A 14,183-nucleotide genomic window follows, 5' to 3' on the forward strand; every position below is an offset into this window, starting at 1 on the left:
CTCAAGAGGCTGGCGGTGCAACAGACCTTGGACAGACTTCTGAGCCTTGGGGCCATTGCTCCCGTCCCCTTCAGAGAGGTGGGCTTGGGCCATTATTCAACTTACTTCGTCGTGCCCAAAAAGGACGGCTCCTTCCGCCCAATCCTGGATCTCAAGGAGGTCAACAAGTCCTTACGTGTCTCCCGTTTTCACATGGAGACCCTGCGGTCCGTGATTGCAGCAGTGCACCGAGGGGAGTTCCTGGCCTCCCTTGATCTGACAGAGGCTTATCTCCACATTCCCATCCTCAAGGCACATCAGAGGTTTCTTCGTTTCAAGATTCTGAACTGACACTTTCAGTTCCAGGCCCTCCCCTTTGGGCTGGCGACCACCCCGCGGACGTTCATGAAGATTATGGTGGTGGTTGCGGCTGCTTTGTGACGGGAGGGGATCCTAGTCCATCCCTACCTGGACCACTGGCTCATTCAAGCGAAGTCGTTCTCTCAGGGGCTGTCGCCGGTCTCCAGATTCATTCATCTTCTCCAGTCCCTGGGCTGGGTGGTGAATTTTGCCAAGAGCTCCCTCATGCCTTCGCAGCACTTGGATTTTTTGGGAGCACACTTCGATACGCTTCAGGGCAAGGTCTTCCTACGCTCGGACAGGGCCCAATCCCTCCGGGAACAAGTTCAGCGTTTTTCTGTGTTACCAGATCCCACGTCCTGGGACTATCTACAGCTCCTGGGTTCCATGGCCTCCACGATCGATCTCGACCCATGGACATTTGCGCACCTCCGCTCCCTGCAAGCGGCTCTTCTCTCTCACTGGAAACCGGTCTCTCAGGATTACGAGCTGGTGCTGCCTCTCCCCCAGTCTTCCAGGGACAGCGTGTCCTGGTGGCTGGAACCGCGTCATCTGGCCCAAGGCATTTCTCTGGAGACACCTGATTTGGGTGGTGGTCACCACCGATGCCAGTCTCTCCGGCTGGGGGGCAGTTTGCCAACGGAGTTCGGCACAGGGCCTCTGGACGAAGGAACAAGCGACCTGGCCGATAAATTGCCTGGAAACAAGGGCGGTGCGTCTGGCCCTCATACATTTCTTACCCTTGGTTCGGAATCGAGCGGTGAGGATCCTATCAGACAACGCGACGGCTGTAGCATATATCAATCGCCAGGGAGGCACCAGGAGCTGGCACGTGTCGCTCGAAACCGCCCGACTCATGTCGTGGGCGGAGAAGCACATAGTGCGCCTGGCAGCTTCACACATAACAGGCGTAGACAACATCCAAGCCGACTATCTGAGTCGTCAGCAATTGGATCCCAGGGAGTGGTCCCTCTCCAACGACGCCATGCACCTCCTTCGGATTCGCTGGGGGACGCCACGTCTGGACCTCATGGCGATGGCCCTCAACACCAAAGCACCTCGGTTCTTCAGCCGCCGGTGGGAGCGTGGGGCGGAAGGAGTAGACGCCCTAGTGCTCCCCTGCCCGGAACAGGTTCTACTCTATGCCTTTCCACCCTGGCCTCTAGTGGGCAAGGTCCTTCGGAGAATAGAGCTTCATCGGGGGCCTGTCATTCTGGTGGCTCCCGAGTGGCTATGGCGCCCTTGGTTTGCAGATCTGCTCCATTTGGCAGTGGACGGCCCGGTTCGGCTGGGCCATCTCCCTCTGTTACTTCATCAGGGTCCAGTATTTTTCGACCAGGCAGAATGCTTTTGTCTTGTGGCCTGGCTTTTGAATGGCGTCGCCTCAGACGCAAAGGATACCCTGATGCCGTAGTCTCAACTCTCCTCAAAGCCCAGAAGACTTCGACGTCTGCTACCTACGTGCGGGTCTGGAAGGTCTTTGAGGCTTGGTGCACAGAGCATGCTACCCATACCTCAAGGGCCTCAGTCACTCAGATTCTGGCATTCCTTCAGGCGGATTGGATAAAGGACTCTCCTATAATTCCTTACGGGTTCAGGTAGCTGCCCTGGGCTCCCTTCTTCAGTATGCAGGCCACTCCTCTCTCTTAGAACAGCCGGAAGTCGCCTGTTTTCTCAAAGGGGGTGAAGCATTTATGGCCCCCGGTCAGGGACCCATTCCCTTCTTGGAGCCTTAATTTGGTTCTCCGTTCTCTGGCGGGCTCTCCTTTCGAGCCTCTAGCGCGACCATTAAAGACATCACGCTCAAGACTGTCTTCCTGGTGGCCATAAGTTCCGCACGCCACATCTTGGAACTCCAAGCACTTTCCTGCAGAGAACCCTATCTCCGGTTTACGGATTCTGGAGTATCGCTCCTCACAGTGCCCTCCTTTCTGCCCAAAGTCGTGTCATTGTTCCACCTGAATCAGACGGTTGAGCTCCCTTCCTTCTCAGCGGGGGAATCGGGTCATCTTCGTTCTCTGGATGTCAAGCGGGTCCTCATTCGCTATTTGGCGGTCACAAATGATTTTCGAGTCTCAGACCACTTGTTTGTTTTGTGGTCGGATCTGAGGAAGGGTTCCCCGGCCTCAAAGACAACGATCGCCAGGTGGCTGAAGGAAGCAATTGTCTCAGCGTGCATAGGTACGGGTAGGGATCCTCCGCGGGGGATCAAGGCGCATTCTCTCCGTTCCCAGGCTGCATCCTGGGCCGAGGTACAGTCTGTTTCCTCGCAGGAGATCTGTCGGGCGGCGACGTGGAAGTCTCTTCATACCTTTGCACGTCATTACCGGTTGCATCTACCGTCGTCGTCGTCCTCGGGATGCTTTGGAGACAGTCATTCGAGCAGGGCTTGCAAGGGCCCACCCAGTGTAGGGAAGCTTTGGGACATCCCACCATCTGGACTGATCTTGGTACGTACATGGAAAAGAAAATTACTTCTTACCTGCTAATTTTCGTTCCTGTAGTACCAAGGATCAGTCCAGACGCCCACCTCTCGTTCTTTCTTCCCTGCTCAATCTCTCCACTGCTCTCTGTTCTTTCTCGTTGTTGTTTACTTACGCTTGACCCCTAGAGCCTGTTGAACTCATGAGTCTGTTACTTCGTTCTGCAAGTTCCAATTCTGGCATTAGTTGCCTTAGTTGTGATATTTCTGATGGTTACACTTGATCCAGCCTCGGTATGTTGTTACTTTTTTGGCTTTGATATTCTCGATACTGAGCACCTGCAGAGGGTGCACACGTACTTATGTCAGCACCATTCGAAGCCTTGTCTGACTCCATCTGCTGGACGGGGGACATAACCCACCGTCTGGACTGATCCTTGGTACTACAGGAACGAAAATTAGCAGGTAAGAAGTAATTTTCTTCTTTCTTTTGCTGCTTGTTAGTGACCATTGCCATTTATGTTCTGTATAGATTGCAATCTTTGTGTGGAATATTAGCTGTTCTTTTCCTGATGTGCAGTGTTATTTGTGGGTGTATGGGTTCTTTATTGGAAACTCATGGATGTCTGTGTTATCTGATATTTTGTTGCTATGTTTTCATCCAGTAAAAATTTCTAATAATAAGAAAAGCTTTACTGACACTGCTACTTAATCTAGAGTGCAACCCCTTAGTATTACTCTGTCTCCAGCAGATGGTAGAGGTGTAAAACCTGCAGTCTGGAATTAAATTAAACAAAACAAAAAATGGAAGATAGATTTCTTTTAGGGGGGTTGTTAGGTCCCTGGTGGATGCCATCCTCCCTGGTTGAAGTGGATGAACAAGGGGTTGATGACCCATGGTGGTGGCGTGTCCCTCCACACTGAGGAGATTTTGATTAGCTGGTAGTCCAGAGAGTCCTCGGGAAACAGTAGCTGCTCTGCAGCATTCAGGAAAGCTTTGAGGGTTTTTTTGCGGTAAAATTTAAAAAAAAAAAATCTTGTTTAAGGCGGCTTGAAGGCGGCTTGAAGGCGGCTTGTTTAAACGTCTCTGCTCTGGCTGGATCTGTGAATGCTTGGTGATCACATTAGACACAGGTGAGAGCCAGAGGTAGTTGGGGCACGGCATAGATGAGATTGCTGCGGTGAGTGTCTAAGGAGCACTTGTGGGACACACTTGGCGCTGGCTAAGGATTGCGGCAGGAGCTGCTGCTTGTGCGGGGATCTATGTGCGTTGCATCTCTGGGAAGAAGATGGCTCGGGCGGTGCAGCATCCATTTCGGCGGGTAAATGTCCTGGCTCTTTCGGCCCATAAAAGAGCGAGGTCATTGGGAGCTGCCGCAGATTTTTTTTTCTTGTGAATGTAGGAACAGTGGCCATCTTGACTGCAGTCGCAGCAGCGCAAGAGGCTCCCAGGGAGGTAGGAGATTTCCCCCCTCCTTTGTCGGCAGTGCAGAGTCCCATTGAGCAGCAGGAATCTCTGAAGATGAGGCCTTGATGCAGAAGAATTCTGAAGATTCTCAGACCTTTTCCTCAGATTTTGTGATACTTCTCCACAGAACCTATCGGGCTTGAAAGGCAGCAGGGGAGAAGCACCCTCGTACCCAGGTCAGCTGCAAGGCGACTCACGGCCTGCAAAAAGGCATCACTCAACACCAGAGGGCGCTCGGCTTGGCTGGACAGCAAGGCGGTTCGATGGAGTAGTCTGAGGATTCAGATGAAGAAGATCCGCCGGATGGTTTTCCGGAGGCAGAATTCCATCGGGACATTGTGATCTGGGTCCAGCTGAGGTGCCGGTGACCAAAGGGGATGACGCTAAAGGGGACTGTCTGTATCGCATGTGTTTAAAGAGCTAGGCATCAAACTTCCTCAGGAGGAGTCTGACCAGGAAGGAGTGGACCCTGTCATGGATAGCTTGAGAGGTCTGCCTAAGGCTTTTCCTTATCACAAGTCGATAAATAAGCTAGTCATCGGGGAGTGGGACACCTTTGAGACCGGTCTAAAAGTTGGAAGGGCAATGGCGAAGTTGTACCTGTTATGGGAGGCGACACTCCAGGTTTTGATGCTTCAAAAGGTAGACATGTCAGTCTCACAGTGACCAAGAAAACCACCATTCCAGTAACAGGGTTCGCAGTGCTGAAAGATGTGCAAAGCTGGAAGTTCACCTCTCGGATTATTGAGGTTTCTGCTTTGGGTATCTGGGCTGCGATATGCAGCAGTTTTATGCAGAGAGCTCATTTGCACTGGGTTCAGCAGTTTCAGGCGAAGAAGACATCTTCATCGTCCTCCAAAAAAAAAAAAAAAAGGGGGAGTGCTTGGAGGCTGCGGTAGACTGTGGCAGATGCCTTTTATGACTTGATTAGATCATTTGGCTAGGCCCTGCTTCCAGGCTTCTCTCCTGGTGCGCTATAGGCTGCAAGATGATTTTGTGCCTTTTTTGCTGCGGATAGATGGAGTTGTACGCCCAAGTTTGTCTTTTTTTTTTTTTTTTTTTTAATGAAACATCAACATGACAGCGCTTGCCTCTTGATGTGATACCATGCAATCCCTCCCTCAGAAGAGTGCCTCAGTCCGGTAGCCTTGAGTGGCATGGACCTAAAATTTGATTAGCAGGTGCAGGCTGAGAGGCTTGGTGGGTGAAGGCTTTAGCCCTCTTCCTCTCTTCCTCCCCCCCCCCCCCCCCCCCCCCCGTAGCCGGGATCCATTCCTGCTCTCAGCCAAGGAGGGCTGAGCTCAGGTAAATGTTTTTCTTACTTTGGGGGGGGGGAAAACCCGCAGAAAAGAACATATAAGGTGAGGAGGCAGTGCAGGCACAGCAAGTTGTGCAGCCATTTGGCTAGGCCCTGCTCGCAGGCTTCTCCCTTTTTGGCCGCATGGTAGGCCGCAAGGTGTGTTCACGTGTTATGTGCTGTTAGCCATAAGTGCGTGCCCATTGTGCATCCTGCTTATACTAGGCGCCCAGTTGAACGTGCGGCCTAGGTGCATATATTTGTGGTTATACTTGCACATCCATTTGTATGCGCACAGGTTTTTTTTGTGCTTCTGTTTTGGGTGCGGGTTTATGTGCATCGGTTTATGCGTGCTTATTCTAGGCACAAGCTTTTATCATTCTACATGCTTACAGCTATGGCACCTGCGGTGAAAAAGCCTAAGCACTTATCTATTTGTGCTGTATGCCACATCAGGGCCATTCAGCCAGAGCTTTCTTTAAGCCTGTGTCAGTGCTGCCTGGATGTTCAGAGATTTACTCCCTTCTGATTTTGCTGGTGATGATCAGCATCTCCTCGGTCTGATGGGAGTGATGGGGGGGGGAGTCTCCTCCCTTGATTGATCCGTGGGCCGAGTTGTTACAAACCGTTTGGTTCGGGTTTATGATGCCTGGAATAGATCCATCTTCCTTTTCCTGGGTAGAATTCTTCCAGGATGCTTCTACAGGGCCAATTTTCTGAATCAGCACTGCCTACTAAGGTTGGTCTGTGCACTCCAAGTGCTCTTCTGCCTATCTCCACAGTCAAGCACTGTGGCGCAATGCAGCCTGACTAAGCTCAAATGCAGGTGGCTCAGGATGATACTGATGGTGGTGAACATTCCCCCAGATTTGGAGCCAAATCGAATTCTTCTGTTTCTTTCATAGAGATGTGTTGCTGGGTTTGATCTCTCAGGCCTTTAAGACATTTGGGGATGCAGAAGAAGGATACTTTATTGGTCACCCTTTACATGACTTTTTGTTTCTTTCCCCTCCTGGATGCAGTCCAGGAGTTGATTGATCTGGAATGGAGTACAACAGAGGAGTCTTTTAAAGAAGTACACATCTTGGTGGGTTTATACCCCTTGGATCCGCAGGCCAAAGACCAGTTGCATTTCTCTAGGGTGGATACCTTGGTGTTTTCTGGCACAAAACATACCACCTCCTGGTAGAGGGAGGTGCGGCACTGAAGGATGCTTAGGATAGGAGGATTGAGGCTGTCCTAAAGCAAAGCCTTTGAGGTGTTTTTGGCCTTAGAGGGGAGGTTCTTCCCAGAGGTCCTGTTCCTTCCACAGGTCTCAGTCCTTTCGCCCCCAAGGACCCCAAAAGGATGTGGACTCAAGACTTGGAGCCCCTCTGTCTTCCCAATGAAGGTTTGCGGGCTCTCCTGTTGGTTCAGGAGATTGGTGGCATCTATCCTGTTTTTATCACAGGTGGGCCCAATTACTTCAGATCAATGTGTTCTCGAAGTTATTTGGAATGGGTATACTCTAGATTTTCTTCGCCTTTCTCCAGATGCCTTCATGGTCTCTGTGTAGCTCCCCTCAGAAGAGGGTAGAAGTGGAGGTGACATTACAATGGCTGTTAAACCTGAAAGAGGTGATTCCCATTCCCAAATTGCAGGCCATTACTCCATTTATTTTGTCATGCCAAGAAGGAAGGGTCTCTTCGGTCCATACTAGATCTCACGGGTGCCAATTGACATTTACGAGTCTCTCAATCCAGGTTGGAAATGGTGCACTCTGTCATGATGGCAGTTCATGCAGGGGAGTACCTTGAGTCTCTGGATCTGACAGAGGCATATCTGCATATTCCCATCCATCGGGAACATCAGCGGTTCCTATGATTTGCTAATCTGGATCGTCATTACCATTTTTAGGCTTTGCCTTTCGGGCTAGCCGTGGCGACCAGGACCTTTTTCCTGGATTATGATGGTGGTAGCAGAGGCTCTCCCCAAAGAGAGCATTATAGTTCATCCCTTTCTGGACAACTGGTTTATTCGAGCCAAGACTGTGGAAGAGAGTCTTCACGCTTTCTGCAGGGTGGGTTCCTTCCTATAGGAACTAGGCTCAGTGGTGAATCTGGTCCAAGAGCAAGTTACAGCCAGCTCAGACCCTGGAGTATCTTGAAGTTCGATTCGATACAAGGTGGGGCAGAGTATTTCTGCCAGTGTCTTGAATTCACACGTTGATGCTGCAAGTTTGACCGTGGCTGAACTCTGTTTGTTTGACCATGGGGATCTTATCTGTAGGTCCTGGGATTGATGGCTACCACATTAGAAGTGGTTCCCTTCAACATGCATTACTCTCCTGATGGAGTCAACAGTCGAAGAACTACGCGATGAGGCTGTTTCTCAAGTTAGATGTGAGATCCCAGTTGGATTGGTGGTTACAGGCGGATCATCTCAGGAAAAGAATTTCCCTGACGACGCTGGATTGGTTGGTACTCATGACAGATATGAGCCTCCAGGACTGGAGGGGGGGCTCACTGTCAGGAGTTCATGGTGCAAAGGCACTGGAATGTAGCAGAGCGGCAGTGGAACATCAATAAACTGGAGGCATGAGTGGTTCAGTTGGTGTTCCTGCGGTTTGCCGAGTGGCTAGAGCAGCATCACCTAAGCATATCTGCTTTCTTATTGCTGGAAAGGACAATGTCAGAGCCAATTTCTTCAACAGGAGGAACTTGGACCCAGGTGAATGGGAGCTGACAGACTAATCTTTTCAGCTTCTGGTGATCCATGGTGGCCTACTGGATCTAGACCTGTTGGTGCCATCAACACCACAAAGGTTCCATGCTTTTTCAGTCACAGGCGGGACCCAGAAGTGATGGACATCGATGTTCTTGTTCAGGAATGGCCACGTGGTGCCCTTCTGTATGTCCTTTTGCCTTGCCCTCTGATACGCAGGTTGGGCCAGAAGATTGCAAGTCAAACCAACTCCGTTCTTTTAGTGGTTCTGGATTGGGCTCAAGGCCATGGTACGCCAATCTCCAGAGCCTTCTGGTGTGCAGTCCACTTGGGCTACCATCTCAGATGGATCTTTTATGTTAGGGGCCCATTCAGCATGAGGATCCGGGTTGATTCTGTCTTGCGGTCTGGCCATTGAAAGGGCTTTGCTGTTGAAGCGAGGTTTTTCACCTGCTGTAATTTCCACTTTTCTTCAGGCCCGGAAATTTTCTGCTTCTCTAACCTATGTTAGAGAATGCAGGATCTTTGAGACTTGGTGTTTTGAGCAAGGTACTCAACTGCTCAAGGTAGATATTCCTTTGATTCTGGAATTTTTACAGCATGGCTTGCTTAATGGTTTGGCCCTTAACATCTTGAAGGCTTAAGTTGCAACCCTGGTTTGATTTAGTGGAAAAGTCAATGGAGGACCTTTGTCTTCCCATCTGGACATGTCATGGTTCTTGCAGAGAGTTAACTATCTTTGCCCCCATTGCAGCTTCCAGTGCCACCTCTACTTGGTCCTCCAGTTTTTGGCAAGTCTGACTTTTCGACCACTGTGTACTCTTTCCTTGTGACAGCTTACCTTGAACACAGTTTTTCTGGTAGTAGTCTGTTCGATGCGTCTGGTCTCTGAGCTGCGGGCTCTTTCTGCCATGATCCTTTTTTTTTCTCCGTGTGACTCCAGGTGCGGTTCAACTTCGCACTGTGCCCTCTTCTTTTTTGCCCAAGGTGGTTTCGGAGTTTCATTTGAATCAGTCCATTTCTCTGCCTGCCTTGGACAGATAAAGAGATGGAGTGAAGTACCGTCTTTTATGTTCTTTTGACATCAAGTGTCATTTACTGTGATACTTGGAGATGACTAAAGCTGTTCGGAAGTCTGATTGCCTGGTTGTGTAGAGGTAAGCAAGACACCGGTGATGAGGGCAACAATTGCCCGCTGGCTTAAGGAAATTAAGGCAGCCTATGTGGCTGCTGAGGTAGCCTTACCGAAGCAGGTTAGGCCGAATTCCACGAGTGTTCAGGTGGTATTGTTGGCGAAACTTCGTTTGTTGCCTGCTGAAATTTACCGATCAGCAATATGGTCATCCTTTGCACGCTTTCTCCAAGCATTACCGCTTGAATGTTAGGGCTAGGGAGGATGCCATGTGTCCGTGGACAGAATTGACTTAACTTCTGGCAGTCTTCATCCCTTTTTGAGATAAGCTTTGATACATCCCACTCATTGGGATTGACCTGCCTGAACGCTAAGGAAGTAGGTGATACTACTTAACTGATAATTTTCTTTCCTTTAGTAAGGGCAGTTCAGTCCCAGACCTGCCCTCGTCTGCTGATGTTTGAATTTGTGGTTAGCCTTTCTTGCAGCGAGCTGTGCAAAGCTGTTCTTCGTTGAAAACTGGCACTTTGTTGAAAACTGGACTTCTCTAGCCCTTAGTTTGCTAGATATGCTCCTTCTTTTGGCTGAGTCCAATGCACATAAGAACATAATAAATTGCCATACTGGGTCAGAGCAGGAGTCCATCAAGCCCAGCATCCTGTTTCCAATAGTGCCCAATCCAGTCTACAAGTACCTGGCAAGTACCCAAAACTAAGTTTATCCTATGCTACTGATGCTAGTAATAGCAGTGGCTATTTTCTAAGTAAGCTTGATTAATAGCAGGTAATGGACTTCTCCTCCAAGAATTTATCCAAACCTCTTTTAAACCCAGCTACACTAACTGCACTAACCACATCCCCTAGCAACTATAGCAAGAGTTTACTTGTATGTTGAGTGAAAGAATTTTCTCCAATTAGTTTTAAATGTGCTATATGCTAACTTCATGGCGAGTCCCCTAGTCCTCCTATTATCCGAAAGAGTAAATAACCAATTGACATTTACCTGTTCTAGACCTCTCATGATTTTAATGCAGCTGTCTCTTCTCCAAGCTGAACAGCCCTAACCTCTTTAATTTTTCCTCATAGGGGAACAGTTCCATCCCCTTTATCATTTTGGTCACCCTTTTCTGTACCTTCTTCATCACAATTTTATCTTTCTTGAGATGCAGCAACCAGAATTGTATTCAAGGTGTGGTTTCACCATGGAGCAATACAGAGGCATTATGTCATTCTCCGTTTTATTCACCATTCCCTTCCTAATAATTCCTAAAATTCTGTTTGCTTTTTTAACAGTCACAGCACACTGAGCTGATGATTTCAAAGTATTATCCAATATGTCAGCTAGATATCTTTCCTGGGCGGTAGCGCCTAATATGGAACCTAACATCATGTAACTTCAACACCTTTCACTTATCCGCATTAAATTTCATCTGCCATTTGGATGCCCAGTTTTCCAGTCTCACAAGGTCCTCCTGCAATTTATCACAATCTGCTTGTGATTTAACTACTCTGAATAATTTTGTATCATCTGCAAATGTGATTACCTCACTTGTCTTATTCCTCTCCAGATCATTTATAAATATGTTGAAGAGCATGGGTCCAAGTACAGATCTTTGAGGCACTCCCCTGTATACCCTTTTCCACTGAGAAAATTGTCCATTTAATTCTACTCTGTTTTCTGTCTTTTAACCAGTTTCTAATTCACGAAAAGACATCACCACCTATCCCATCACTTTTTACTTTTCTTAGAAGCCTCTCATGAGGAACTTTGTCAAATGCCTTCTGAAAATCCAAATACACTACATCCACATTTCACCTTTATCCACATGTTAACCCCTTCAAAAAAGTGAAGCAGATTTGCGAGGCAAGACTTGCCTTGGGTAAAGCCATGCTGACTTTGTTCCATTAAACCATGTCTTTCTATGTGTTCGGTGATTTTGATCTTTAGAACACTTTTCACTATTTTTCCTGGCACTGAAGTCAGGCTAACTGGTCTGTAGTTTCCCAGATTGCCCCTGGAGCCCTTTTTAAATATTGGACATTAGCCACCCTCCAGTCTTCAGACACAATGGATGATTTTAATGATAGGTTACAAATTTTAACTAATAAATCTGAAATTTCATTTTTTAGTTCTTTCAGAAACCTGGGGAAAAAGGTTGGTATTCCATTTATTTCGTGGTCCCGAAAAAGGAAGAGACATTCAGACAGATTTTGGATTTAAAGAAGGTCAATGCAGTCCTTGTATGGAGACACATTTGATCATAGCGGCAATTTGCAAGGGAGAGTTCCAGGCATCACTAGACCTAAGAGGTTTACCTACATATCCCAATCAGGCAAGAGCACCAGAAGTTCTTGAGGTTTATGGTTCTGGGAGACCATTTTCAGTTTTGCGCCCTTTCTTTCTGTTTGGTGACAGTGCCATGTTTGTTCACCAAAGTGATGGTGCTGGTGGTGGCAGCCCTTTGGAAGGGAAGGAGTGCTGGTACACCCATATTTGGATGACTGGCTTTCAGGCAAAGTTGGCAGACCTCTGTCAGCTGGTAGTACAGCTGGACCTAGAGAGATTGAGGGCTTTGGACTGGGTGGTGAACCTAGCAAAGAGGCAATCCTTGGAGTATCTAGGGGCTTGATTCTACACCCAGATTGGCAAGGTGTTTCTCGGAGGACAGCGTGGTAAAACTGCAGAATCAGTTACGACTCAAGATGCCCAGGGTTTGGGATTATTTGCAGGTCCTAGGGTCTATCGCACATATGCAGCCCCTTCAAAGAGTGCTCCTCTCCCATTGGAACGTGTTATTGGAGGAGTCTTCAAATTCTTCTTCCCCTCAGGGGGGAGGCCAGGTTCACTGTTTCGTGGTGGCTTGGTTGTGTCAATCTGGAACAAGGGATGACGTTGGAAATCCTGGATTGGGTGATAGTGACTGCTGACACCAGGCTCTCTGGTTGGGGAGTGGTGTGTAAAGGCCAGACCGTGCAGGGCCAATGGTTGAAGGAGGAAGCATCATGGGGTATCAGTCAGTTAGATATAAGAGCAGTGCACTTAGCCTTGCTTTCCTTTCTGCCATGGTTACAAGGCTGGACAGTGCAAGTTCTATCGGACAATGCAACAATGGTGGCTTACATCAACCGACAAGGAGGGATTAAAAGTCTGATGGTTTCTCAGGAGGTTCAGTTGTTGGTTCATTGGGCAGAGCAGCACCTGGCACTTCTGGCAGCATCTGACATAGCCAGGGTGGACAACATGCAGGTGGATTTTCTCAGCAAGCAAAGGTTGACTCCAGAGAATGGGAGCTGTCTGAAAAAGCAATGCTTCTCGTTTGGGCCAAGTGGGGAACGCCTCGCATGGACTTGATGGCTTTGAGACAAAACACCAAGGCGGCATGCTTTTTACAGTTGCAGGTGAGAACATAAGCAGAAGGAATCTATGCTCTGGTGCTACCATGGCCACCTGGGATTCTTCTTTACGTCTTTCCCCCATGGCCATTAGTGGGCAAGGTGCTATAGCTTATAGAGAGACACCCGGGTGAAATGATTCTTGTGGTTCTGGAGGGGCCACGCCAGACATGGTTCAAGGTCCTAGTAAACTTGGTGGTGGATGTTCCATTAAAGTTTGGTCACCTTCTGAAACTGCTGTGCCAGAGTCTCATATTTTTGGATAAGGCAGATCGCTTCTGTCTCACAGCTTGTCTTTTGAGAGGAAACACTTGAGATGGAAGGGGTATTCTGAAGATTTCATTGCCACCGTACTGCAGGCCAGATGGCCGAGCACATCCTTGGCTTATGTTAGTGTGGAGGATTTTTGAGGCTTGGCACCCTACTCTGGCTTCAATTTACCATGTGTTGACCTTTTTGCAAAAAAGTCTAGTGAGAGATCTAGCCTATAATTTCCTTTGGGTACAGGTGGCGGCTTTAGGCTGTCTTCGGGGTAAAGTGCAGGCAGTGTCCCTGGCCTTGCATCAGGATGTGATTAATTTTCTTCGAGAGGCAAAACACTTACGGCCCCAGTGCGGAAGTTGTGTCCCTTGTGGAATCTTAATTTGGTGTTGAGAATGTTGTGTGAAGCTCTATTCGAGCCTTTGCAGGGGACGATTCTAAAGGATTTAACCCTGATAGTGGTTTTTTTGGTGGCAATTTGTTCGGCCAGAAGAATTTCAGAGTTTCGAACATCTTGAAGAGATTCCTTTCTTCAATTTATGGAGAATGAAGTGTCCTTGTGAACAGTACCCTTATTTCTGCTGAAGGTTGTTTCTGTCTTTCATCTTTGTTAAACAGTGAAACTTCCTGACTTTCTGAATTTGGATTCATCTGTGCCGCGTGCAAAAGAACTTTGTATGTTGGATGTATAGCGGGTGTGGTTAATGTATCTCAAGGTAACTAATAGTTTCCAGAAATTGGATCATCTCTTTGTACTTTGGAATGGGCCAAGAAAGGGGTGCAAGGCATCCAAGGCTACTATTGCATGAAGGCTGAATTAGCTCGGCATATATTTGTAAAGGCTGTCCAATGTTGGAGGGTCTAAGGGCTCACTGGACTCGGGTGCAGGCAACCTTATGGGCTGAGTGTCAGCTTGGTTTCTCCACAAGAAATATATTGGGCAGCTACTTGGAGGTTGTTACAGTCTTTCTCCAGGCATTACAGGTTAGATGTCCAAGAACTGGACTCTGTGGGATTTGGAGAGTGTAGTGTGAGTGAAGCTATCATGTTTCCACCCAGTATAGGGAAGCTTGGGTACACTCACGAGTCTGGACTAATCTGGGGTATGAACAGGAAAAGAACATTGGTTTTTACCTGCTAATGTTTGTTCCTGGAATACCACAGATCAA

The 14,183-nt window shown here is 48.3% G+C and overlaps 1 protein-coding gene across 2 annotated transcripts in view; it reads left to right on the forward strand.

The window, feature by feature from the left end:
* Positions 1 to 14,183, forward strand: part of RNF213 (ring finger protein 213) — a 413,312-nt gene that overhangs the window by 96,140 nt on the left and 302,989 nt on the right. The window lies entirely within an intron of this gene.

The sequence above is a fragment of the Rhinatrema bivittatum genome, chromosome 4 (genome assembly GCF_901001135.1).
Source record: "Rhinatrema bivittatum chromosome 4, aRhiBiv1.1, whole genome shotgun sequence".
Lineage (NCBI taxonomy): Eukaryota > Metazoa > Chordata > Amphibia > Gymnophiona > Rhinatrematidae > Rhinatrema > Rhinatrema bivittatum.